This window comes from Silurus meridionalis, chromosome 5 (assembly GCF_014805685.1).
Source record: "Silurus meridionalis isolate SWU-2019-XX chromosome 5, ASM1480568v1, whole genome shotgun sequence".
Lineage (NCBI taxonomy): Eukaryota > Metazoa > Chordata > Actinopteri > Siluriformes > Siluridae > Silurus > Silurus meridionalis.
This window is the reverse complement of record NC_060888.1, coordinates 1822453-1850240: the sequence shown is the minus strand read 5'-3', so window position 1 is coordinate 1850240 and position 27788 is coordinate 1822453. Positions and strand designations below refer to the sequence as shown.

At 37.3% G+C, this 27788-nt stretch overlaps 1 long non-coding RNA gene across 1 annotated transcript; it reads right to left on the bottom strand.

Annotated features, from left to right (window-relative positions):
- Positions 1 to 3257: 3257 nt before the first annotated feature.
- On the bottom strand, positions 3258 to 21396 carry LOC124386492. The gene is made up of 3 exons (XR_006925935.1): positions 21321 to 21396; positions 17878 to 17991; positions 3258 to 3820 (listed from the first exon to the last, which is right to left on the bottom strand). It is a non-coding gene; the product is annotated as an uncharacterized LOC124386492 (long non-coding RNA).
- Between the last annotated feature and the right edge of the window lie 6392 nt (positions 21397 to 27788).

Below are 27788 nucleotides of genomic sequence, written 5' to 3'. Positions count from 1 at the left end.
TTGCAAGATTTAAAGCAGAAAACTAGACATAAAAAACAAGAAATGTCACAATCGAACCATAAAATATAGCCGTTGTGACAGCAAACCAGAAATGAGAATGTTGAACCAGAAATGCAACAACTAATCCACAAAATGCATCTGCAAATCCAGCACATGACAGCAAAACCGAAACAAAAATAAAAATCTTATGCAAAAGCAAATCTAAAGATGTGAGAACAAAACCAGAAAATCTAAACAGTCGACCAGAAACATGCAGCAAAACAATGTTTTTTTAAAGCAAATCCAAAAATTCAACAGCAAAACCAGAAACCGTGCCATAAAAACCAAATCTACAAAACTCATCTGCAACAAACAACACAAAACTCACAAACTCAACAAACACACAAAACACTAGAAAAACAATGATTTTGTCAGAGAGAGAAAAAAAAAACAGAAAATGCAGCAAATGAACCACAAATTGTGACCACAAAATGTGGAAAATGTGAACACAAAATATGGATTTTGTCTATTAAATATATCAACAAATCCAGAAAAAATAAACTGCAAAACCTATAAGTAGCACATACGAAGTGAAAATTAAAATTAAAATAATTTCTTGTCTTACCTTAACCACCCTCCAATTCTTCTCTCCAGCCAATCAGAAACGAGCATGTGATACGTGTTCGTGAATGTTTGGTGTTTATAGGCCACGTTTCATTTTTGCGGGGTAAAACAATCCACTAGTTATTTAGCAAAAAAACAAAGACATCCGCTGTTCGAAACATTAACATCAAACACGGTCCTCCGTGACACTGCGGGTTTCCACCACATCCCGCTAATTTCATTTTCACCCCCATGCACATTAAAGAACCCCGGCCTGGTTTTGTACGGGGAAAAAAATATAAAATGGACAGACAGCTGGGACCTGCCTGAGTAGTGCATTTTTCTCCAAAAACCCATCAAGCGTGATGTGGGCACCTGTCGGGGGAACAAAGAGGACCCCTGTGAGTTTAATCACCTCTAATGCAAGATTATCCAGGTGCCAGAGGACATAATCTCATCCCAAATACATCAGCTGTCAGTGGCTCTGCAGAACATCTTCCCTCCATCCCTCCATCCCTCCCTCATGATAAAACATCAGCGCCTAATTGTCATGGAAGTCGCTTGGCTAGAAGATAGCAGCAAGCTCTTTTCCACACATTTACCCCCCAGGAAATTGTTACATTCACCATGAAAACTCGCTCGAACATGGATCTCTGTGGAAGTTCTGTAAACCAGATGACTGGCTTCTGAAGAACTGTTTTGGAATTGAATAATAGTCCTAATTATTGGAGTAAAAAAAAAATCTTCTTATATAAAAGAAAAATGCATTTGATGACTCAAAGGTCAGAAAATAATGGGATTTGGTTATGATGTGAGGAACTCAAGCTTTTGAGGGAGATATGAAAGAATCTTTTGAGGAGAATTTCATCCAAATTGCAATTTTGGTACCAAATAAAACAATTATAAGTTGTATTTTGGTAAAAAGGATCTTTTTTTTATCTGAGGTCAAGGTATCATTCTGACTAATAAACTAAAAAAATTTGAGTTTGAAGCTTTAGGGATCTGAGATTACATAATGATTGCATTTAATAAACTGTAGATAGGAGTAATCAACATCTAAGGTACATTTTGGATCTAATGAACCAGGAATATTTGGATCTGAGTAACAGGAACGTTTAAACTTCATGGAATTATATTAATAACCAAAAGGTTTGTAGATCTGAGTTTTAGAAATTATTGAAAATGAGCTAAGAAATATTTGTATTGCAGAAACCAGAGACTTTTACATCAGAGTCACAAACAGCAAGAAAAATGGATGCAATTGCAGATAAATGTACTTAATAAACTACACAGAAAGCAACAAAGAACAGAACCTGGACCTGAACCCAACAACAACCATGGAAAAGCCAAAATAAAGTAAATGTGAAACAGGTGCGGAGGTCATGTGACAGGACAAATAAGGGTCAATTGGCTGATGGGAAATGTAGTGTCTGTCCATAAACTTGATTAGATTTTTTCAGGACCTTCTGGATGTGAAAATGGGAATTATTAGTTGACATATGGGTTTATGGATCTAAAGTCCAAAAATTAAACGGAAATTCTTAGATTTTAATAAAAAGATATAAAGTGGGATTAAAGAATGACTGGAATTTATAAACTAGTAATTGTTTGATATGAGATAAATATTTGCATTTGAGTTTAGGGAATTATTTGGACCTTATATACAAGGAGGTGTTATGTTTGAGTACCAGTGACCTTTAGGTTCTGAGGTCTGGGGCATGATTGGAGATAAAAAAAACCTGGAAATATTTGATTGGGAAAGTTTGAGGGTTTAGAGTTTATTAATAAATAAGCAGAAGATATTAGAAGTTGTTAGATCTGAAAAAAAAAACATGATATTTACATCTCTGGGTATCTATAGTTTTTTTCACTTTACATTTATTAAAGCATTTGAGGGTTAAGGGCCCTAAAGCCCCCAAAGTGGCAGCTTGGATTTGAACTTGGAAACCAGAGTCCTAAACACTGAGATACCACATCTCCTATTAATGCAGTGTTTATTAGTTTCCTTTGACATCTTGAAGTTTACATTTATCTTGTTTATACAACAGAACAGTTAAGGGGTTAAGGGCCTTGCTCAGGGACCCAAGTGTGTCAGCTTGGTGTGGCTGGGATTTGAACTTATGACCTTCAGATCCAAAGTCTAGTGCCTTAACCATTAAGCTACCACCTATTCTTAAAGAGCAAAACCTTTCTGTAGGTGTGAATCTTTACAGATGTAAACATTTTTCTGTCAGTCTTTCAGCTTTCTCTTTTTCATCAGCTTTCTTTTTTCATGCAGGGATTAAGTTCAGATCTAAAGTGTCCTCTTGATCTTTCGACAGACTTCTCTGTTTACTCAAATCCAACATCTTATTACAGTATTTCCAAGAATTGATCTTGACCTCAGATCCAGAAGGTCTCTCATACTCAAACTAACATTCTTTGTAGCACACACATCTTCTTCATGTTTATCCAGCTTCAGTTCCAGCATAAGACTTCACGTTCGCAGCGCTTAAAATTTAGCATAAGACTTTTCAATATAATATTTCTACATATTCCAAATGGTCAGAGCCACAGCAGCTTGGCTGTTCCAGATCTGCACTGGTTACAAGAAGGTTCTCTGGGGAAAAAAAAAAGAGTCGGTCCTGCTTCACTTGTAAGTCACTTTGGATAAAAGCATCTGCCAAATGAATAAATATGAGTCCATCCATCTTTTCTGGGTTTTAACCGCTCAGTCGGCTGAAAATCATCTATCATCCAAGTCCAGTCTGATAGAAGACACACCGCGGTTCTTTTTGATTCACTGACTCATCGCAGAAATAATTACATGTAAATAAATCACTTTGCAGCTCTTGTGTTCACTTTAAAACAGCTTTAATCGTGCCGGAGCTCCACATTTATTCTGCAGGTCCTCTAATCTTTAACCCAGTTCCTTCTTATTCTCCTCTCTCATGACCAGCAGGACTTCAGACTTCCTCACTCTGTGTAAATACACATTGCATCAGCATGACATCAGCATCCCTTTTATTCACTACTTCTTTTTCTGCTTTCTCCATATAGATATTCATGCCTCTTCTTCTTCCGTCTTTTCCTGCTCTTTTGCCCTTTGTCTCTCCATCCTTCGGAACAAAGAGTTTTGTCTCATTAGGAGAAGACAGCAGACAGGAGTGAGGTTTTCCAGCCTTTTTACTCTTTATCCCAGGGACTAGAGCCGGATAAATCAAAGCGCTGTTCTTCAGAAGTAAGTGGCATCTTTAAACTGTTTGTTAGGCATTTGGAAAGAGGAGAGACAAGACAAAAAAGGAAAAAAATAAGGACAGATCCGGGAAGATAGCATTTATTAAGGCTTGAAGTATAAGGCTAATATTATTATATGATATATTTAAATTAATTTATAAAGTATATGCTAATATTCCAAGGTACTCCTTTAACATCTACATACAGTATCAGTGAGTAGGGAATAAAACACATAAAACAGACAGCAGTGGAGACAACTGCTGTACAAGCTCGTCCACCATCTTGGCTCAATTTGTCATCTAACTCAAAATGCATCATTGTTTTTGAAAGTCTTTTAAATCTTTCCACTTTGGAGAGAGTTTTCACAAAGCTTGACCAAACACAGCATGGACAAAAGGACAGAACGGAGAGAAAAATATGCATTTTCTAACAAAAGCATATTAGTGTGAACATGCTGTGGAAATTAGCTTCTCTTTCCACTATATACTATAGCTTTAAACAGTAATTCCATCTATAATAATTTCTTCTTGAGAACACATCAAGAAAAATCAAGAAATGATTCTGTGTCCTGAACATCTTACTGTTACAAAGGGCTCACACTGAAGACTTCCTTCAATTCGGAATGTTTTAGTTGTTACTGAAATCTGATTAGTCATAACATTATGACCACCTTACTAATATCATGTTGGTCCCCCTTTTGCTGCTAAAACAGTCGTGACCCTTCAAGCATCAACATCATAAACTGTTGGATTGGACCACACGGACCAGCCTTCGCTCCTGATGTGCATCAATGATCCTCATCCCCCACGACCCTGTCGCCGGTTCACCACTGTTCCTTTCTTTGAGCACTTTTAATAGATTCTGACCACTGCAGACCAGGAATATCCCACAAGAGCTGCAGTTTTGGAGACGCTCTGACCCAGTCGTCTAGACGTCACAATTTGTCAACCTCACTCAAATCCTTACACCCATTTTTCCTGCTTCTAACATCAACTTTGAGAACAAAATGTTCACTTGCGGCCTATTTCATAAATCACATGAAGAGATCATCAGTGTTCTTCACTTCACCACTCAGAATGTTATAATGTCATAATGTTATACCTGATCGGTGTATACTGTTTTCTTGAGCTGCACACAAGTGCAAGCTGCTGCTATGGAGGATTCATTCATTAATACTAACTTTTCAACCAATCAGAATTCAGGATTCAGATGTATAAGCTGTGGTTGACAAAAAAGCCTGCATATGAGTGATCTAATATTCTGTGAAAACAAAAAGACAAGAGCTTCTGTGATCTCAGGAATGTCCTGGATGTTGGCTGCACGAGTCGTGATTATTGCAGGGATGCTGTATAAGAAATGAGAGTGTGAGGATTGGTGTTCTGTCTGACAGGAAAGCGTCTGGCCTTGACTGAAACAATCTGTATAATAGATGAGTTGCAGTGTGTCAGTCACTGGCCACTCCTCTTCCCTCTCTATCACCCTATTCATCCCCCTTTTCTCTGCACTTGGTTGTAATAAAATATTCAGTGAGTCATGAGAGTCAGTAGATTCAATTATGTGTACTTAACCACCTGTTTATACGATAGAGACACAAGTATATACACAGCAGCCATCCAAAGGCGATTATGGGAAATCTGAAGAGACAATATCAGGAGTTGTTACAGGCTACATTCGCAATTAAATGTGACGGGAAACACAGACGATGTGGTGCGAAGAATCATTGCAAGGTTACATGTAAGATAATTGCTTTTATTGCATTTTTATTACCAATTTAACAATGTTTATGATACGCGGTGGTATTAAAAGGTTTCAGGACGAACTGTAACTGGTGCTATTCTGACCACGTGTTCCACGTTTGCATGACATACGTTTGGCGATGCTGCAAAGAGTCGTTCGATGTGTTTTGATCCACATGATCTCACTTCTGCACACACCCTACTCACAAGAATTGGCTCCTACAGACTTCACATCCTTCCCAAAGATGAAGCTCAAAGGTCAGCGTTTTGACACCGTTGCAGAGATCCGGCACGAATCGCAGAAGTTGCTTGACGCTTCGAAAAGAAGACTTTCAGGACATGTTCCAGAAGAAGGTTTTTTTTTTTACTTTTTATTAACGTATAGTTGCATGCCTCATCGTGGACAAAATGCAGTCAGGTTACCACAAACCAACAAAGCGAAGGACGTCAGAAAACCATCAGGCAGAGAAAAATAAAATAAATCTCCAGACGTTTTTAATCCTTTTATTTGAAACCCTGTGAAGGAGCTGTTACTATAGAAACGATAACGTATCATAAACCTGAATTGTAGCTGCATTGCATTTTTTTCCTTGGAGAATGAAAAGCAGATGTGCTCTTTGCTCGAATTGTAGCTGACATACTCTGTTCCTGATAGCATCTCAACCCTACAGTTGTTAAATGTCAGCCAGAGCACAGAGGACAGGACTTCCTGTCAAAGGCTGGATGTGTACTACCTGGTACACTGCTACACAACCGAAGCCACAACAACGCAAAGCTCAGCTTGTTTGACAACCGCTGTCACACCTGTCTGATGGAGGTGTCACCGGTGAGAAAACGGGGCAGAATGAAGCGAGCGCAGATGCAAACTTGAATCACATGTCATGCAGGAGAGTTAAGCATGAACAAATAGAAAAAAGAAGAGAGAGACATCACCTTACACATTTATTGTTTGTCATTCACTCTGATTATGCAGAGTGTCCAAAGTTAACCTTGTGTGATTCAAACTCACAACCTTCCAATTAGAAGTCCAATGGTTAAACGACTGAGCTAGCACACCATGCTACAATGTATCTTCATATTTACATTTATGTTATTAGGCAGATGCATAGATACAACCGAGAAATTGAGCGATTAAGGGCCTTGCTCAAGGGCCCACCAGTGGCAGGTTGTGGCTTTAAACTCACAACCTTCCAATTAGAAGCCCAAAGTTTAAATGCTTGAGCTACCTCAACATGCTCAATTTATCTTCACATCATTAGTCACATGCACTTATACAACTGAGAAATTAAGGGGTTGAGGGACTTGCTCGAGGGCCCACCTTGAGCAAGGGCAGCTTTAGGGGATTCAAACTCACAACATTCCAATTAAAAGCCCCAATGCTTCAATTGACTGAGCTACTTCACAACACCTTCACATTTATATTTATGTCATTAGGCAGATGCACTAATCCAACAAAAAAAAGAGCATTAAGTGCCTTGTTAGAGGGCCCATCAGCTTGGGGAATTTGAACTCACAACCTTCTGAACAGACGGCCACTGTCTTAACAACTGCGCTACCACACCACACATTTCATCTCTGTCATTTGGAAGGTGCCCTCATTAAGAGCAACTTATAATGATCTTATTAATATGACTGAGCAGGTGAGGGTTGAAGGACTTGTTTAGGGGCAGTGGTAGCTCTATATAAACTTCTGGTCCAATGTCTTAATCACTGAGCTACCTCACCACAGCTCACCTCACTACAGCGATCTAAACCTGCAGAACTCATCATTAAACCCTTTAGCTCTTCTCTTCTCATCCTCTTCAAGCCAGATTTGGCCATCATCCATGCCCTTCTTCCTTCCCATCACCCACTTTCCCCATAAAGCTCCTTTTCCTCATTTCGTAAAATCCCATCAATATATTCTGACTGAGGGCCTCGACTCCCTGAAGTCAGCCACCGTCGGGCTTCCACGCTTACCACTTTAATTGTGATTTACACCATTGCTCTGCGCAAATTGTATCGTCTGAAGCGGCTGAGCCCTTAAGCCACGTCGATTATATTCCCAGAGCTCCGGCTGCCAGTCTCGAATTCTGTTTACCTGCCTGCCTGATTAGCGGGCACTAAGATCCGTTTAAAAAAAAAAAAAGGAAAAAAATCAATTTCCTTGTGGCTTGTTTTTATAGTTTTCTAGCCTTTCTCATTTTACCTGTATGTCTCTGTGATTTATTGTAGAGGCCTTTAAAAGTTTTTTTAAGCTGCAGTCCCTGTGTGCTCATCATGCTGTCAGTCACGTCGAGGTGCTCTGATTGACCCGTCTATCTTGCCGTATTTCTCTCCAGACTCAGAGTTCATGCTAAAGCAGTCCTGTAGGGACTCATAAAGCTAATATCGCCCATTTTCTCTCTCCAGATGAATTAATGTTGCTCTACCCTAATGGCATTATCATTTATCTCCCAAATGTAATTTCGGAGCAGATCGGTCTTTATTTGTGAGCTTCACTTATTGACAAACTCTCCAATTTAATAAGCTCTCCTTCACATCGTGGCATATAGTCATTAATGATATAATATGGTATGATTTGAAAACGTCTAAGCACGCATCGGTCAGAAGGAACCAGTGACAGTAAACAGATTGTTCCAGGTTATTGAGAGGACATTGATAAGTATACTTCATCATTAAGTAGACTACGATTTTAAATACAGTTCTGTCAGGCGAATCACTCTGAAATGAAATCGTGATTTCTATGCTAATGAAGGATTGTCATGCAGAGAGAATGGAGAGTTGTGATTGGCTCATTGTTTTTATATAATTATTGCTTTTGTAAACGCTGTGATACTTGCTAGATTAGCAGAATCTTTGATCGTAAGTGTTGGAGACAACTATTTGCTAATCACCATAATTCCCAATGACCAATTAGTGATCACCTGTTGTTCCAGACAACCAATCACTGATCAGCATTTTTCATCAGCATTTCTGACAACCAGTCACTGATCACCACTGTTCCAAATCACCAAACACAGATCATTATTGTTCTTAATGACTAATTTCTGGTCATCACTGTTCCAGATGAATAATACCTGATGACCAGTTTTGTCTTAAACTAATCATTGATCAGCTTTGTTTGCCCACATATAACTTCTTTGCTTTAAACTTGAATATTTACCGTAATAAAAGTGAATCATTTCCTAGGTAACTGTTTACATTGTATTTGTGTTTTGCCTCTTTACAACTACCACTGGATTATGGTTGCATTCTTGCATTGTGACCAAACACATTTTTTTCACTTCTGATAAACATCACTACTTGTAAAACATTTACAGTCATTCAATAAATATGCAAATTAGTCCATTGCATCATTTTGGCAACTACTAGATTTTTTTTTAACATGCTTTAACACATAACTTTCCCCGATAAAAGTTGTCAAGACTTTCTTTCTGTGCCAGAGCCTCTTGTATTCTGGCCATCATCAGAGCTGAAGTGCATGCTGGGAAAGCTGTGGCTCAGAGCCATGATGGAGGCTTCATTAACTCTCCTAACTGAGAAACAAAATGGCCTGGATAGACATCTCAAAATGTTTGGATCATCTCTGGCTTCCCCTTTTCCCTCCTCCTGCGTTTGCTCTTTGCTTTGATACTCTCTATCATTTCTCCTACTTCCACTCTTCCATGCTTTTCTTCTCTCCATCTGTTCTTCCATCATGGCCTCCTTTCCACTCTTTCTTCCTACAGTGGCCACATTCCAGGTCCTCATCCCTGACTGTGTCTTCATTTTGCTTAACGGTTTGTTTACCCGCTTTGCCATATCCAGTTTATTGTTTTTATAATTGTCATTTTTAAAACACAGAGTTTACAGTGACCAGTCACACTCCAACATACTCCCAAGACCTTCATATTTTGACACACAGCAAGGTCTGGTGGTCCATCTGTGCACTTCAGTCTAAACAAACACACACACACACACACACACACACACACACACACACACACACACACCCTGGCAAGCTGAACAGGGCGACCGAGCTGCTGACACACCCTGTAAACACTCCTGATCACTCCCACTGGAGACTTAGCCATGGTGAGCACAAAAAGCTAACAACAGAAGGCTGTCCATTACGGACTGTTTTTCTGCGTAACGACTTCCTTAATTACAGCTCTGTTTCTGCCTCGTTTCATTCATACTGGGTCGAACGTATCGTCAGGCCAAATATACAAACAGGACTGAATATGAAGTTGAGGCAAACTTTGAGAGCGAGTCATTTATCAAGTGTATGGATTTTCTTGTGTTCTCACTATATAGAATATTGTTTAATATTAATCACTATATACAACATATGAATTATTAATTAGGCTGTATTTGCATTACATTTCTTAATAAAAAATAACGATAAAAAATGAATTTTATATATATATAAGACAGGAGTCTCTGTGGACTATGATGATTAGTGGTGAGAGTAGGGATCAGGTGGTAAAGAGCCTGGAGAGGTGAAGGTACATGCTGGAGAGAAGGGGAATGAAAGTCAGTAGGAGTAAGACAGAGTTTGAATGAGAAGGATGGAGTGCAATGTCATGGGGAGTGTGTTAGAGAAGTGAAGAAAAGAGTGCAGGCAGGGTGGAGTGGGTGGAGAAGAGTGATAGCAGGAGTGATTTGTGATAGAAGAGTATCTGTGAGAGTGAAAGGAAAAAGTTTATAGGACTGTGGTGAGACCTGAGATGTTGTATGGTTTAGAGACAGTGGCATTGAGTAAAAGACAGGAGGTGGAGCTGGAGGGAGCAGAGCTGAAGATGTTGAGATGTTCGTTGGGAGTGACGACGATGGACAGGATTAGAAATGAGTTTATTAGAGGGACAGTGCATGTAGGACGTTTTGGAGACAAGGTGAGGGAGGTGAGATTGAAATGGTTTGGACATGTGCAGAGGAGCGACATGGGGTATATCAGTAGGAGAATGCTGAGGATGGAGACACCAGGAAGGAGGAAAAGAGGAAGACCAAGGAGGAGGTTTATGGATGTGGTGAGGGAAGACATGCAGGTAGTTGGTTTAAAAAAAGCAGTATGTATAGAAGCAGAAATATATATATATATATATATATATATATATATATATATATATATATATATATATTTTTTTTTTTTTTTTTTTTTTACAAATAGGCAATAAATAACCTCATTTATTTTAAAAATTAAAAATAAGAATATTAAATAATTAATGTTTTATAAATTATAAAATAGTTTTAAAGACTAAATAGTGTACTTTCACTGTTTGTGTATTTTTATTTTTATTTGGTGATTCGTATAGATATATATAAAATGTTCTGGAAAAAAATAATACAAAACCAATTTGTATAAAACCATCATTAGATTCCATTCGATATAATTAATACAATCTGATTATTTTACAATAACAGCACAGTGTTTTTTTTTTTTTCCATTTTATACTAGAACAATCTTTTTGTTTATTAAATTACAAGAATTCCTAGTTTTAATCCATTTACACATATATTATATTATATAATATAGCAGCTATAAACAGTAGTTTCCTCTCCAGCCTCTTTTTTCTTTCGTCTATAGATAATGTGACAAAAACTTTTTTTTACCGACAAACTTCTCATGTAAATGCCAGAAAACAGAATTACAGCCTCAAAGCCATGAAACTGGAGACTCCGTCCTTCAGAGTCAGAAATTTCCTTCTGGCTAATCAGATTTGAGATTTCAATATCTCTGTTGTGTAAAAGGGGTATAAACTTTAATACTGATGCTTGACCTTGTGGCTATGTTTCACGCTCCATGTTTTTTAATGATTTCTGCTTGAAAAATGAAATTTTGTATTTAAAATAAAAAAAGAAAAACCCACTCCAAGACAAATCGTCTCTCTTCAGCGTGATGAATGTGGCATGTGAGACGTCTTTGGTGTAATGAAGTGCTTTGTGCTATCAATTACAATGGAGCCAGAAAAGCATATGATTTCCACACTGATTGCTTGCTCTTCTCGTCAGCTGAGCCCAAACTCTGGCGTAATTACACCTGTGGATGTGAGCTCAGGCTAATTGGCCACAGAATCGTACGTGCCGTTTTATTTCCTCACAAAAAAAGCCATTAAAGCGGCAAACAGCCCGCATTTGGAATCCCAGATGAAATGGGATCACATCGCTGATGTCTCCGCTCGGCCTTTTGCTCCCTCTCATTGACACAGACAATCTTGTTTACAAGAAATAAATGGCAAATGAGTCAACAAATGTGAGTGTGAGGGGCGAGGGAGGGGAAAAGAAAAGGAAAAAAAAAACACTGTGTAATATGGACGCCGAGCAGTCACTGTAGAACTAATTTCAAACATGTCAAGCTTGAAATTACTACACAGCCTCTGCCAGGAAATATGGATGTTTGTTTACGACCCATATCAGAAGGGAATCTGGGATTTAGAGAGTAAATACAGAGTTAGCAATGAGCCATGTTAATTAGAAGTACACACTGAAATGCCTTTGCAGAGGTCAAAAAAAAATTATCACTCCGGCCTGCCAGCTTCGAACTATTTCTAATTTGTGTTCGTAGAAAAGCACAGCTGTTAATATTATTTTCTCCGTGGGTTCCTGAGAGGAGATTTCTTTCCCCCTTCATGGAGCGTGAAGCGATCGAGGATGAGGTTGAACAACAAAGCCGGTGGATTGTGGTTTAAGGGAGAAGGAAAGAAATTAGATTATGAAAGTAATAAAGGCTGTAATATGCTCGCTAAAGCCTAAAGACATGCTGTAGGCTCCAGATATTTTCTAGTCCACTACCATGAACTGTTTTTAATTTCATGATCAATTATCAAAAATGAAGAATTTTTTTTAGAATGCATTATTAAAAATGGAGAAGAATGCATTTTTTTTTTTTTTTATGTGGGAGAAAAATCCATCCAGAATGTTCTATTCAGACACGGAGAAAAATGTGGAATTTTATATATATATATATATATACTTTATAAATTGCTGGCTCTAATTAAGTGGTTTAATTAGCAATTAAACCTCATACATTATAGTACACATTATAAGGGAAGTAGCTTCAGATGTGCTTCTGATCGAAGGTCATTTATTCAAATCCTAGCACCACCCCACTCCTGGGCCCCTGACCAAGGCCCTTAACCCTCAATTGCTCAGTTGTATACCTGAGATAACTGTGAGTCGCTCTGGATCAGTATTTAGCAAATGTCATAAAGGTAAATGTACAAAGTGTAACAAAATAGCATTCTTTAGAGACCAAATTAAATTGTGCTACACAAAGCAATGCAATTTATCACAAGATAACACAAACCTCACTAGAAAACAAAAACAGATCTAAACACAGGACTATACAAAGTGCAGGTTCCACAACATAACAACAAATGTGTCCTTATATAATTTACAATTATGGCATTTGGCAGATGGCTTTTTCCAGAGCGACTTACAACTGAGCAGCTGAGGGTTAAGGACCTTGTTCAAGGGCCCAGTAGTGGCAGGTTGGTGGTGTTGGGGTTTGAACTTGTGACCTGCTGATACAGAGGCCACTGCTTTAACCACTGAACTTCCACCTCCCCTAAATAAATGCTCTACATGCACAACTGCTTTAGTGGTTATTTAGCAGCAGGTGTGTGTGTGTGTGTGTGTGTGTGTGTTCAGCTTCTTATTGAGATGTTTGATAGCTTGCGGGAAGCCACTTTTCCGCAGTCTGGCCATAAGGGGATCAATACTTTGGTAGCTTTTCCTCTGAGGTGTTTGTGGCCAAAGTTGTCAATTTAGCACAAATTCCCCATTTTTCTTTTGAAACACTGTCTAAAACAGATGCAAAATTGATCTTTCAAAAAAAATTGATCAATACCAAGGACTCACCATCGTCTCTGACTTGCTTCCATTAACACTTAGATTACAGAAATATAAACCCCACAAAGTTCATTCCATATGTGTTACATTACAATCAACATGGACCACTATTTTGCAACACTGCACCTTGGACTTCATTAGGGAAATATTATTTGCACTGCATCACGTTCACATTATTAATTCTGTACCTACCCTGCACAAACTGTGTAGTTAATGGCCTAATTATTTTATTGTTTTATTTTGCTAGTTTTATATATTATATATAGTTTTCATATTTTTATAGCACCAGCACACCAGGACAAATTCCTCGTATATGCAACCCATCACACTTGGCAATAAAGATGATTCTGATTCAGAAAATTCCTTCTGGGAACCATGGAGGAAGCTTGATTATGTTTCAAAACTGCTTTGCTGTGGCATGTGGAGCCTCTTATCCATGAGGGCACAATGAAATCTCAAAAGTACCAAGTTAATGTGAAGTGAAACGTACTGCCTCGGGTCAGATCGTCTTATGGGTCTTCCAACAAGATAATGACCCAAAACGTACAGCTAAAAACACTCTGAAATGGCTAAGAAAAAAACACTAGAATGCTCTATGGAAAGACTTGCAGTCTGGAGAAGGCACCCTTTAAACCTGAGACAGCTGGGGCAGTTTTTTCATGGATAGTGTTCCAGATTGCCTTTGGACTCAAACAGAAGTCCCACTGAGAGCTGCAGAAATCACATGTTTGCCATGAGAGCCTCTAATGGTTATGCGAAATATTAAGTTATGGGTGCCATTATTTTTATATATCTATCATATTTATATATCTATCATAGAAAAACCTGCCAAGTCACCGCACCCAAATCCTACTGAACTGCTCTGGGATGAACTGCATCACAAGAAAACTAGTGAAGAACATATTTGGCACAGTAAAGTATTTCAGCCGAATGCTTGGAGAAACAAACTGTCCAGATGCTGAGAGTGTGAAATGCTGTTTTTTTGTTTTGTCAAATTAAATCTTTATCTCGTTATTCAAATGGAAACTAAACGATTTTGTTAATGAGAACGTTTATTAAAATTCTAATATTAGCAAATTTGGGTAGATATTCATTCCATTTTTACACTTTTGTCGATCGGTGTTTTAAATAGAGTGTGAAAACGTTTTCATTTGCATGTGCCTTAAAAAAAAAGAAAAAAAGAAATTGCATCTGCGGTTCTCAAAGGATTTCATTTGAATAGTTTTTATCACCTCTCACAGCCTTTAATTAACACAATTACTCATGGTTGGTTTTGTTTTTACTCTGCAGGAGGATATTAGAGATCCGAACCTATCAGGTACAAATATGTTCAAAGAATACACTATATAAACAAAGGGTTTGCGGACAATGTACCATTAGAATTGTATGCAGTTCTTTATGAAAATCCCTTTCCACATTTAGTCCTCATTTGCTGTTATAATGAGCTCCACTCTTCTGGGAAGATTAATTCAGCCACAAGGGTTTTAGTAAAGTCAGGTTCCTTATGTAGGTGAGGTGAGGAGGCCTGGGGTTCAGTCAGCATTCAAATTTGTCCCAATAGGGTTGGAGCTCTATATCAGGAGATCTTCCACTTCAATTCAACTACCAGATTGGGGAAGAATCGCATATGACTGGAAAATTCAGGTGCCCAATATTTTTGTCCATATAGTGCATGAATCTTTGAGAAAAGCGTATTTGTGTAAAATAATTGTTAATGCAATATTATAATGATTAAAAACCTAACAGAAATGTAAACAAATCTATGAATTAAGACAATCCAAACTAGCTATTAAAATAAGCGCCATTACTGGCAAATTTAGCTCATACTATCCCAAGAGAAGATATTTCACAGTTTGTTCACCATTTATTTTGCCATTTCTGTCTGTCTTTACTTTTAGAGGGTTCTGTAGTTTCAGGCAGTCCTCGACTAACGATGGAGATGCGTACCAATGACCCCATCATAATTAAAAAATATTGTAGAGACATGGCCTAGCATACCAACGAGTCTAAAATAATAGCGATTATACTATGGGGTAGTAAATGGTACTGTTAATAATTTAACAAACTACTGTACATAATCTATGCAGTATATAAGTATCTAGCAAGAGGATGAGCGCCAGTTCATAAGCGGAGGCCAGAGCCAGATGCCCTCTGTTTCAGTGTCCGGTGACGCCGATTAAAAGGAGACAGACAAGAGCGTATATTGGGCTTTGAAACACCCCTGGTGAGAATAAGGCATTTCACAAGCCGGAAGATTCATACATCCTGGCAGCATCCCAACGTATTTTACAAAAATGTAAACGCGCGCGAATATTTTAATATTTTTACAATTTTTTCGCATCGCTATTGTCATTGAAAGATCAAAAAAGCTGAACTCAAGGACGACCTGTTCAAGTGTCATGAACAGTCTTGGTCAATTATGACTTATTGGTGTTTATATAATAATGGCCTTTGGGAGACGCCCTTATCCAAGGCAACTTTCATCTAAACAGTTGGGGGTTAAGGTCCTTGCTCAGGGGCCCAGCAGTAGCAGTTTGGTGGTGCTGGGATTTGAAATCGTGACCTTCAGATCCCATCTGTGTGTTACATGTTCTACGTTATCGTTATTGTTCTCAATCAATACTCACTCCAGACTGAAGAACATGATCTAATCTCATTTGTGAAACAGTGCATTCTCCTGCCATTGTGCCTCGGGTCGTCAAGTTATGTAACGTTTTAACAATTCAAAGCTCTTCGTTTCAAATTCAAATAGCTGAATTTTTTTTATATTTGGAGCCGACGGCCATGTGTCAGCCCGAGACCACGGGAAGGTTAATGTTCTGTGAGATACTGAGACGTTTTTCTCTTTGATTTCTTTATTCATGTTCTAACGCTGCTCTGAGTTGGACGGTGAATTGAGGCTTCTGAACTTTGCCACCTACGAAAGGGTTTAGAACCGAGCACTGAAATGTTAAGGATCACAAACAAAGGTCAGGAAAGGAAGAAAGGAAGTTTGAGGCATGACCCGAGCATATGAGTTCCATCCGAGTCATCATCATGCAATGGACGTCGTTGAAGCTGTATATGGGAATGAGGAAAACAGGTGGACGTGGCTTCGATTACTTCACTTCTTTCTAGATGTGTTTATATAAAGGTATCTTCATATACACTATTGGACAAATACACTGAGATGGATGACTTTTCAGCCATATGTCGTTCTTCCCCAAACAGTTACATAGTTTACATAGTTTGGAGTGAAAGATCTCCCATTACAGTGCTCTGTCCCTCAACACTATTGAAAAGAATGTAAATGCTGACTTCACCCCAAACCTCCTCACCTCACCTTCATCAATACCTGACTTTACTAACACTCTTGTGGCAGAATTTGCTTTCTGACGCCATCTGATTTTTGGTGTCAGCTAATTTGGGATGGGAATCTTCTAAGTGGAACATTTTTGGAGTAAAAGGAAAGCGTGTAAACTCGTATCAAAGGGTTTCTCTCAGGTTCTATTTGCTAGTTCATGGTTTCAGAGTTCTTCTGACGTGGAATTCCGACGATGGTGGCCTTAGCTTTCAGAAAGTCGTTGCAGCATGTGGAAGTTTTAGTGGAACAGACTGTGTGTTCAGGAGATTTAGAGATGTGTTCAATGTCAACATGAATGATTGATCTGCACTAGTTCTCCTGGGCTGCTGTTCTCCTCTGCTCTATATGTGAAAGCGTTTCGGAAAAGAAACCCGCCTCCCTCTGTTCCGTCTTTTCATCTTCGCAGTCTTTCAGTTCTCGATGTTTGTAGGAGATGAAAGCTGAGCAGGAAGCCTTTTTACCCAGACAAGACCTGTCTTTGGTTAAGAGACATCCACTCAGAAGTGATGACCCCTGTTGGTAAACAGTCAACGTGGGAAGATGTGTCTGTTTGTAGGAGGGAGAAGTGAAAGAATGGAGGTGTGGGCAGTTGTTCATCTCTCAGCACTCACAGTGAAAACTCTGATCTGGAGAACTTAAACACGCCAGCAAAGGGAAAAAAGGAACAACAACGAAAAATCCTTGCAAAAGAAAATCATAAATCAAGAACACCAGGTTTTATTTCTCTGGAACAAAAAGAGAGATTTGTAGGATAAATATGACATTCATGCTCTTGTTGTTTTTCCACACCATCTGTGGTTTTGTCAGGAAAAAGGACAATGTCCTTGCTGACAGGTAAACTGCAGGTGTGGGGCTCCCTGGGGATGATTCCCTAAACGGCATGCAACACACACACACACACATACGTACATATGAAGCCCATGGGATTGGAGCTTTTCCTCGCTGTTCAATCACGCCTCATTCTGGACCGCCACATTGTTTCTCGCCGCTTCCCTGAAGTAATGGGAACGAAACCCAGGAGACCACGAGCACTCAGCCTCGAAGGGCCATCGACTCTTTAAAACGCAGACAGTGAGGACGGCCGTGGGAATAATATCCGCTTAAAAGCTGGCAACCACTGACAGAACTCTGCCTCTCTCATGCTAATGGCCACCATGCTGATAACGTACTGCATAAATTTCCACTTACGGAATTCAGACGCACAGCCGAAGCAGGTTCCTCAGGTGGCTTCCATTGTGTATTTTTTCCTCCTTCTTCTTCTCCTGTGCTGTTTTTAGCTCCCTTAAAAGTGACCCTATGACACTGAGAGGACGCAGTTGAATTTAAAAAGACATTCAGGAAGAATATTTATTCATATGAAAGAAAAAGTATGGTTCTATGCATGTCCTTTACCTTAAACTTTATCTATGCATTTTTTTCCACCTTCAAGGTTGCCAGATCTTTTTTTCTGAACAAGTGCATCTCAGATGTTGTCAGTTGGTCAATTCAGGCTTAGATTAGACACTATCTACTAGTGTTTTCTCAGCCAGAAATATGATGTGTTTAAGTTTTGATGTGAGAATTTGAGACAAAACTCCTCCCCCTTTTGTGTTCTACTTCTAACACATTATTCCAGAATTATATCTCAGGTATTAATACTGATGTGCTCGATTTCAGCATTATTTCAGCCACTCCAGTTTGTCTTTATGCTAGACGTAGCCTACACCATGGTGCAGCTCACAGCGATGGCCTGCATCCAGCTCTGGAGGTAAACACGTTTGATCTTCTGCGTGTTGCGACAGGAAAGCGTTGCCCTGTCCTTCCTGGTTAGGATTCAGTTTCCTCTCGGCATGTGCCAGCTGGGCTGCGGCTCTGTAATTCCTGACCTTAAACACTGAACCAGGTGAAACAGGTGGCCTGATTCAGTACCAGAACATCCGTACAATCCTCAGGTCCTGTTCATGATTAGATTTGGCTACCAAAATGGTGAGACTGGTGGCAACCAATGTGACCTGTATTTGTGAAAGTTCTGAAATGTTTTCATGCAGTTATGAAACAATAATCAGTCATATGGCATTATAACCTACCTGTGTTGCATTATAAGTTACACTTGGGTGTATATGAAAACATTAAAACACTCTATTCAGGTCAAGCCTATAATAAGCTAAGGGGGTGGTGGGAGCTTAGTGGGTAAGGCATTAGCCTTCACATCTGAAAACTGAAAGTTAAAATCCCAGCCACACCAAGCTGCCACTCCCGGGCCCCTGAGAAAGGCCCTGAACCCCATGACTGCTCAGTTGTGTGAATGAGATAAATGTAAGGCTCTATGGATAGGGGCATCTGCCAAATCCTGAAAATGTACCTAAGGACACACTTGTTGTGTTGTGTTGTGTTGTGTTGTGTTATGTTGTGTTATGTTATGTTATTATGTTATGTTATATATTATGTTATGTTGTTATGTTGTGTTGTATGTTATGTTGTATGTTGTGTTGTTATGTTATGTTATGTTATGTGTTATGTTATGTTATGTTGTGTTATGTGTTATGTTATGTTATGTTATGTTATGTTATGTGTTATGTTATGTTATGTTGTATGTTATATGTTGTGTTATGTTATGTATTATGTTATGTTATGTTATGTTATTATGTTGTGTTATGTTATGTTATGTTATGTGTTATGTTATGTGTTATGTGTTATGTTATGTTATGTTATGTTATGTTATGTTGTATATTATGTTATATGTTATTATATTATGTTATTATGTTATGTTATGTTATTATGTTGTGTTATGTTATGTTATGTGTTGTGTTATATGTTATGTTATGTTATATTATATTATATTATGTTGTTATGTTATATTATGTTATGTTATGTTATATTATATGTTGTGTTATATGTTATGTTATATGTATATGTTATGTTATGTTATGTTATGTTATGTTGTTATGTTATGTTATGTTTATGTTATGTTATGTTATTGTTATGTTATGTTATGTTGTTATGTTATGTTGTTATGTTATGTTATGTTATGTTATGTTGTTATGTTATGTTATGTTATGTTATGTTGTGTTATGTTATGTTATGTTATGTTTATGTTATGTTATGTTATGTTATGTTATGTTGTGTTATGTTGTTGTGTTGTGTTATGTTATGTTTATGTTATGTTATGTTATGTTATGTTATGTTATGTTGTTATGTTATATATGTTATGTTGTTATGTTATGTTATGTTATGTTGTTATGTTATGTTATGTGTTATGTTGTTATGTTATGTTATGTTTATGTTATGTTGTGTTATGTTATATGTTATGTTATGTTATATGTTATATGTTATTATGTTATGTTGTATGTTATGTTGTTATGTTATGTTATGTTATGTTATGTTATGTTATGTGTTATGTTGTTATGTTATATATGTTATATTATGTTATGTTATATTATGTTATATGTTATGTTATTGTTATGTTATGTTATGTTATATTATATATGTTATGTGTTATGTTATGTGTTGTGTTGTGTTGTGTTGTATGTTATGTTATGTTATGTTATGTTATGTTATGTTATGTTATGTTATGTTATGTTATGTTGTGTGTTATGTTGTGTTGTGTTGTGTTGTGTTGTGTGTTATGTTATATTATGTGTTATGTTATGTTATGTTGTTATGTTATGTGTTACGTTATGTTATGTGTTGTGTTGTGTTGTGTTGTGTTGTGTTGTGTTATGTTGTGTTGTGTTATGTGTTATATTATATGTTATGTTATGTTATGTTATGTGTTATGTTATGTTGTTATATTATATGTTATGTTGTGTTGTGTTATGTTATGTTATATTGTATGTTATGTTGTATATTATATTATATTATATTATATGTTATGTTATGTTATGTTATGTGTTATGTTATGTGTTATTATGTTATGTATATTATATTATATTATATGTTATGTTATGTTATGTTATGTTATGTTATGTTATGTTATGTGTTATGTTGTATTATATTATATGTTATGTTATATTATATGTTATGTTATGTTATGTTATGTTATGTTATGTTGTGTGTTGTGTTGTGTTGTGTTGTGTTGTGTGTTATGTTATGTGTTATGTTATGTTATGTGTTATATTATGTTATGTGTTATGTTATATGTTATGTTATGTTGTGTTGTGTTGTGTTGTGTTGTTATGTTATGTTGTATTTGTAAGGTGTTATACAAATTGTTACAATGATTTAGGAGAATGTGTTATACTTATCGCTGCCATAATGCATTATAAGTAATTTTGAATAAAACATTACATCACCAAGCCGTTTGCATTATGAGAATCTCTTATGTATTTACAGAGCCTGGTAAAAGTGTGGAAACACTGAGTGTATTATAGTTTTTTAGAGACACATGGATGTTCCTTTTGTTTCTAAGCAACAAACTTAGTATCTGTGTATCTGTGTATCTTATCTGTGCTGTACATACAGTTGTCATGAATGTGTTTATTGTTTACTATAGCTATACAAAGGAGGTGTGTTCTTGTTCTGAAAGTAAATCCTGATGCTTGTTAACACTAAAGTTTTGTGTGTGCTTGTTAAAGGTGAAAAAAGGACAAGATAAAAAGACTAAAAAAAAAAAAGCGAGAAAGAGAGCGAGACTGAGCATGTCAGAGACTCACCTGCTTCATGACTCATCTCGGTCCAAGCTGGCAGAGGGTTCGGGGTCTGGCGGTGATCCACGTGTCAGTGTATGTTCTCTCTTTCCATCTCATTCACTCATCAGAGAGAGAGGGGGGAGCGGGGGAATAGAGAGAGAGAGGGGGCGGGGGAGAGGGGTAGAGAGAGAGAGAGAGAGAGAGAGAGAGAGAGAGAGAGAGAGCAAGTGAGGGGGGGGGGATCCTCATCATAATCATCCAGAAGTTGTTTATGTTCCTCTAACAGAAAGGTCCTACAGCATAATATTCCTTTTATAATGCAACTATTTACCATCAATGAAATACAGAATGATGTACTTTTTATCCATTTATAGTTACATTAAATCTCTCTCTCTCTCTCTCTCTCTCTCAACTTCTGTTTCTTGCATTTTCTCTATTATGTATCTGTGTCTCTGTCTCTTTTTCAGCCTTTCTACCTATCTACCTATCTATCTATCTATCTGTCTATCTATCTATCTATCTATCTATCTATCTATCTATCTATCTATCTATCTATCTATCTATCTATCTATCTATCTATCTATCTATCTATCTATCTATCTATCTATCTATCTATCTATCATCTATCTATCTATCTATCTGTCTATCTGTCTATCTATCTATCTATCTATCTATCTATCTATCTATCTATCTATCTATCTATCTATCTCTGTCTCTTGCTTTGTTTGTTTCTTTCTGTCTCTGTGTATCTCTCTCTCTCTCTCTCTCTCTCTCTCTCTCTCTCTCACACACACACACACACACACACACACACACACACACACACAGACATGTAGTGATTTTACACTTCAGTAAGAACACAGCAGTAACAATTGCAGCAGCATCTGCGTGTGTGCAGCTCGATATCATCAGCGCTGTGACACGTGAAGGGCTTTCGGCCTCGTCTACACGGCCCTGTCATTATCACACGTCCTCTGAGAAAACACGTTGAGTCTCTGTGTGTGTGTGTGTGTGTGTGTGTGTGTGTGTGTGTGATGCTTTAAAACTACAGGCTGCAGTGTGTCACAGCAAGGACGAGATCAGACCCGCAGAAATGAACAAACCATTTGATTGTGAATAATCAGCTTTAATCACTTCCTGTTACAAAATATGACCTTCCAAACAAACAACTTTATTATTTAAAAACTAATTACATAATACACAAATTATTTATATTATTTAATTTGTAAGTGCAATTTTTATTACCACTTTAATTCTTTATTAGTATTAATTAAATACTTTATTAGTATTATTTAGCTTATTCATGCTAAAATAAGACTTTTTCTACACACACACAAACAAACACAAGTCTTATTCTACAAATTGAGTCATTGATATTAAAAAAGGAAAATAAAAACAATTAAGTATTTAATGAATATAATTTTTTTACTGGACTTTTAAAAGAAATTGACTGAAAAGTATGTATTTTTTTTACTATTACCTTTTGATATTTTTTAGGGGAAAAATTTTCCCAATCAAAAAATATAAATTTTTGAAAATGATTTAATGTATATAATTAAACACATTAAAAAGTGAATGTATATAATTTGTATAAACTTTCTTTTGGCTTCTCCCACAGCGGATCATCCGTATTGGATTTGGCACATGTGTTTACGCTGGATGCCCTTCCTAACCCAACCCTCCCCAATTATCCGGGCTTGGGACCAGCACTAAGAGTGCACTGGCTTGTGCAACCCTAATGGCTGGGTTAAATAATTTGTATAAACATTATATATGTATACTGCATTTTGAGTGAAACACTAAAGCAGGAGCTGAATACACCTGTAGCAGGATATACAGTATTTACACATGTTTTTTCTATCAGCTGTTCTGAATCGAGTATCTCTGGTTTTCTTGCTTGAGTGAAGACAGTGAGTGTCTTGGAGTTCCAGACTCATCATCTCCAAAGCTTATATCCCGCATCACTGTTTTGTCGTTCTTGAGCTTAATGATGGTTTCAGCTCCATGCCTTCTTCATTAATTCCATGCCAGCAGCCGTATTTTGGATTCCTAACCTACGGGATTTCATATTAACAGTAGATTAAACTGGGATCGAGAGCATGACCATGAGTTCCTCCTCCACCAGAATCATCATGTTTCGGAGCAAGGGCTTCTTGCTGTTTTCTCAGCACGAAGATCACATCATGCGTTGGCAAATAAGTCCTGCTGTTCATCAAGGGGATTGGCTCTATGGTTGAAACAGCTTCTGAAAGCAGCAGATTTACTTTCTGAATGAATTTAGATTTATTTTTCTGCATGCTGGTGTTTACTTTCACCTTAAATGTAAGTAAATGACAAATATAAATGTCAATTTTCTTACACCCAGATTCAGGTGTGAATAGTGGATTGTGATTGGCTGAAAGACTGTCAGGTGTAAATAGTGGATTGTGATTGGCTCATTAAGTGTCAGGTGTGAATAGTGGATTGTGATTGGCTGGATGAGGGTCAGGTGTAAATAGTGGATTGTGATTGGCTGGATGAGGGTCAGGTGTGAATAGTGGATTGTGATTGGCTGGATGAGGGTCAGGTGTAAATAGTGAATTGTGATTGGCTGGATGAGGGTCAGGTGTAAATAGTGGATTGTGATTGGCTGGATGAGGGTCAGGTGTAAATAGTGGATTGTGATTGGCTGGATGAGGGTCAGGTGTAAATAGTGAATTGTGATTGGCTCATTGAGTGTCAGGTGTGAATAGTGGATTGTGATTGGCTGGATGAGGGTCAGGTGTGAATAGTGAATTGTGTTGAGAAATAAAATTAAAAACAGCACCAGGAGTTAACTCCAACAGCTCCTGTAAATAAATGTGATTTTCTGGCACTACTTTCTCTGTGTGTGTGATTTGGAGCAGCAGATCTTTAGCTGTAGTATGGCGTCTATTAAATGCATAAGAAAAATTAAGCATTATTTTGGTTTATTCAGTCAGTTTTGCTTTGCAAACATCAATGACAGCTTTAAATCCTCAATGCTGGGAAGTGACCCTGGTATAAGGTGATTATCTTGAGTGTGAAGCTTTAGAACATTATAATGCTTCACCTCAGGCCGTTCTTCACCTCCACATCGTGCACTATAACACCCTATAACACATCACACCTACACCTGGATTATCACCTTTATATATACACTTTTTGGAATGAGTCTCCATTGTAATGATTTACAGAAAGTAAAACTTTCTTCTGAGATTATGAGAACAGAGGAGACAATTTGTGGACAGACGGATATAAAATGTAAAGGGAAGTAACTGTAAATGGTTACAATGGTGATAATGTATAATGTTTAATACTAACAACTGCATCTTGTATGTTTTTAACTTAAGGCTTTGATCCTAAAAGATGATCGAAGGTTATATTTTAGGATCATCTTTTAGGATCAAAGATGATCGAAGATGATCGAAGTTCAATCTGTCAATCCCCCCTGTAATCACTATTATAAAAGTGCAGGTACAGAAAGAAAATATTGTCTGTCTGTGTGAAATTGTTCACTCTCAGGTCCTAAAGCGAATTAAAACAAAAAACTAGAACACTAAACTGTTAAACCTACAGATAAAAGATTCATCTGCAGTGATAGAATTACCAGTAATACACAACAAACGAGCGATTAAACTGCTTCGTTAGAGTGAGAAAGTAAAATATTTTTCCATTTGCTCAATTCAGGAGCAATAAAATACAGTTCATACTTTCTACAAAGTCCAAACAAATGCACGCATAGATATTATACCATCATGCCTTACTTTCTTTCTTTTTTATTTACAGTATAGTGTTCTTCATCAATAAAAGATAAAAATATGAAAAGATTTAAAGCTTTTTAATACTGTTTTACAACTGAATTAAATATTAACATGCCGTCTCTTTAAAGTCATATAGCTGAAAACGTCTAGACTTTCTGAATAAATAAATAAATCATTTAATAAATATTTTTAGTTTAGTTTAGTTGTTTAGTTGTTGTTATATAAAACTTCAATTAATAAATAAATTAATTAATTAATTACAGTGTTGTTTCAAAACTAAATAAAAAAATGTTGTTGTTGTTTATATTTATAATAATATTATTATTAATATTATTTTTATTGCACAATTGGGAGAGCATTTAACTGTTCTTAACAATGATAATAACATAATAATAATAATAATAATAATAATAATAATAATTAATCATTAATCATTAATAATAATAATAATAATAATAATAATAATAATAATAATAATAATAATAATAGTAATAATAATAATAATAATAATAATAATAATAATAATAATAATAATAATAATAATAATAATAATTAATAATTAATAGTAATAATAATAATAATAATAATAATAATAATAATAATAATAATAATAATAATATAGCCCACTCTCACAGTCGGGTAGCTAATGTGTGCTGTACTGTGAAGCTAAACGCTATAAAATTAGCTAACATCAAATTCGTCACTGTTTACAGGAACAGTTAGTTCTATTTTAAAATGTAAAAAAACAGCACTCAGTGCCTCAGTGTGAGTTACACCATGCTGTTAATCCTCAGTGTCACGCATCGAATACTGATAAAGTTACACAAGTACTGAAGTTCAAGTTAAAGTGCTGAAGTACTGCAGCAAAACTACACACACACACACACACACACACACACACACACACACACACACACACACACACAAAGAAAACATAAAATGAGTGTGTCTAATCATCCAATAAAATGTGATCAAAGCTGCCTGTCTCTTTATCTCTTTTTCTCTTTTGTCTCTAGCCTGTCTCTCTCGCATGTCCTGCTCTAATTATGTGTCTCTTCTTTCTCTTTCTCTCTATCTCTTTCTCTCTCTATCTATCTTGTGATATGTATTAGTTTTTTTGCCTCTTTTACTTCTCTCTCTACATCTGTCTCTTGTGCTCTGTTCACTTACTGCTTTCTTCATTTCTCTCTCTTTCTATCTGTATTTCTCACTCTCTTGCTCTTTATGTCTTTGCTCTTTGCCTTTTTTCATTTTCTCTCTCTTTCTCTCTCTCTTTCTCTCTCTCTCTCTCTCTCTCTGACCGCTGTCTCTCTCGAGAAGATCGGGGTCACACTGAAGCACCACTAAGGGTTCTTTTCTTTATTCCTCTCTCTCAGAGTGGCTTCTCTTCATTGGAGCGTCTCATCAACACACACTTACCTGCAATTCACGCTAAAGCTGAAAGGCCGAGAGAGCAGGTGCGACACACACACACACACACACACACACACACACATGAATCAGAGATGTACAAGTGTGTATGAGTGTGTTAGCGCCGTTAACATGGAGGAGAGGAGGAACGCTTCTTCCTACTCTCAGCGTGAGATCTACAGCTGCATCGGCCACCTGCTTCTGCTCACTCTCACTGATGGAAAAACACATTTCAATCTGGAGACGTCTGGAGAGATGTTAAACAAACACAACATGGAGAGGAGCACTTTGATCGAAACAGAAACACAGAGAACATGGAGGATCCACTGAAGAAGCAGAGCTATGACCGAGATAGAAATCCAGAAATAAGCAAAGCTTTGGCTGAAAGAGAAAACCTGAGAACAGAGGATCCACTGAAGAAGAAATTTTATAGCCGGGACAAAAACTCAGAACACATGGAGGATCCACTAAAGAAGGTGAGCTACGGATGAGACATAAACCGAGAGAACATGGAGGATCAACTGAAGAAGGTGAGCTACAGTGGAGACAGAAACCCAAGAACATGGAGGATCCACTGAAGGAGGAGCCACTGAAGGATTTCAAGTAGGAGAACTACAGTTGACATAGAAACCCAGAGAACATGGAGTATCCAACGAAGGAGGAGTGCTACAGCCGAGATAGAAACACAAAAACCATGAAGGATCCACTGAAAATGTTTCTACAATGAGGAAATTTCTGTGGTATTTAAAGATTGTTGTGAAAGAAGGCAACACAGTTGTCAATAGTTGATAGCACGTGTTCTAGGACCAGCGATCTCCACACACTGCAGATAAAAGTCAAGGTTCATTTTCATTGCAGCCGTATACAGTGCACAGGAACAGCTTTCCTCCAGGACCAAAGATCTCCATGAAACAACACAAATCAACACCAGATGACACAAAACCAACTACAAAATACAGATCATTTAGTGTAACAACACAATAACGCTGTAACAATGCAGCACCATGCAGCACACTGGCTTTCGTTTTTCTGTTGCTGTTTGCTCTGTTCGTATCCCTTTCTTTCTTTCCTCATACACAAGAAAAAGACCATAACTGCTTCTTCCTCTTCTTTTTCTTTCGGCTGCTCCCATTAGGGGGCGCCACAGCGGATCATCTGTCTCCATACCCCCCCAGTCCTCTACATCTGCCTCTTTCAGCTCCACCTCCTGTCTTTTACTCAATGCCACTGTCTTTAAACCATACAACATCTCAGGTCTCACCACAGTCCTACAAACTTTCCCTTTCATTCTCACAGATACTTTATATATTCACAGTTCTAC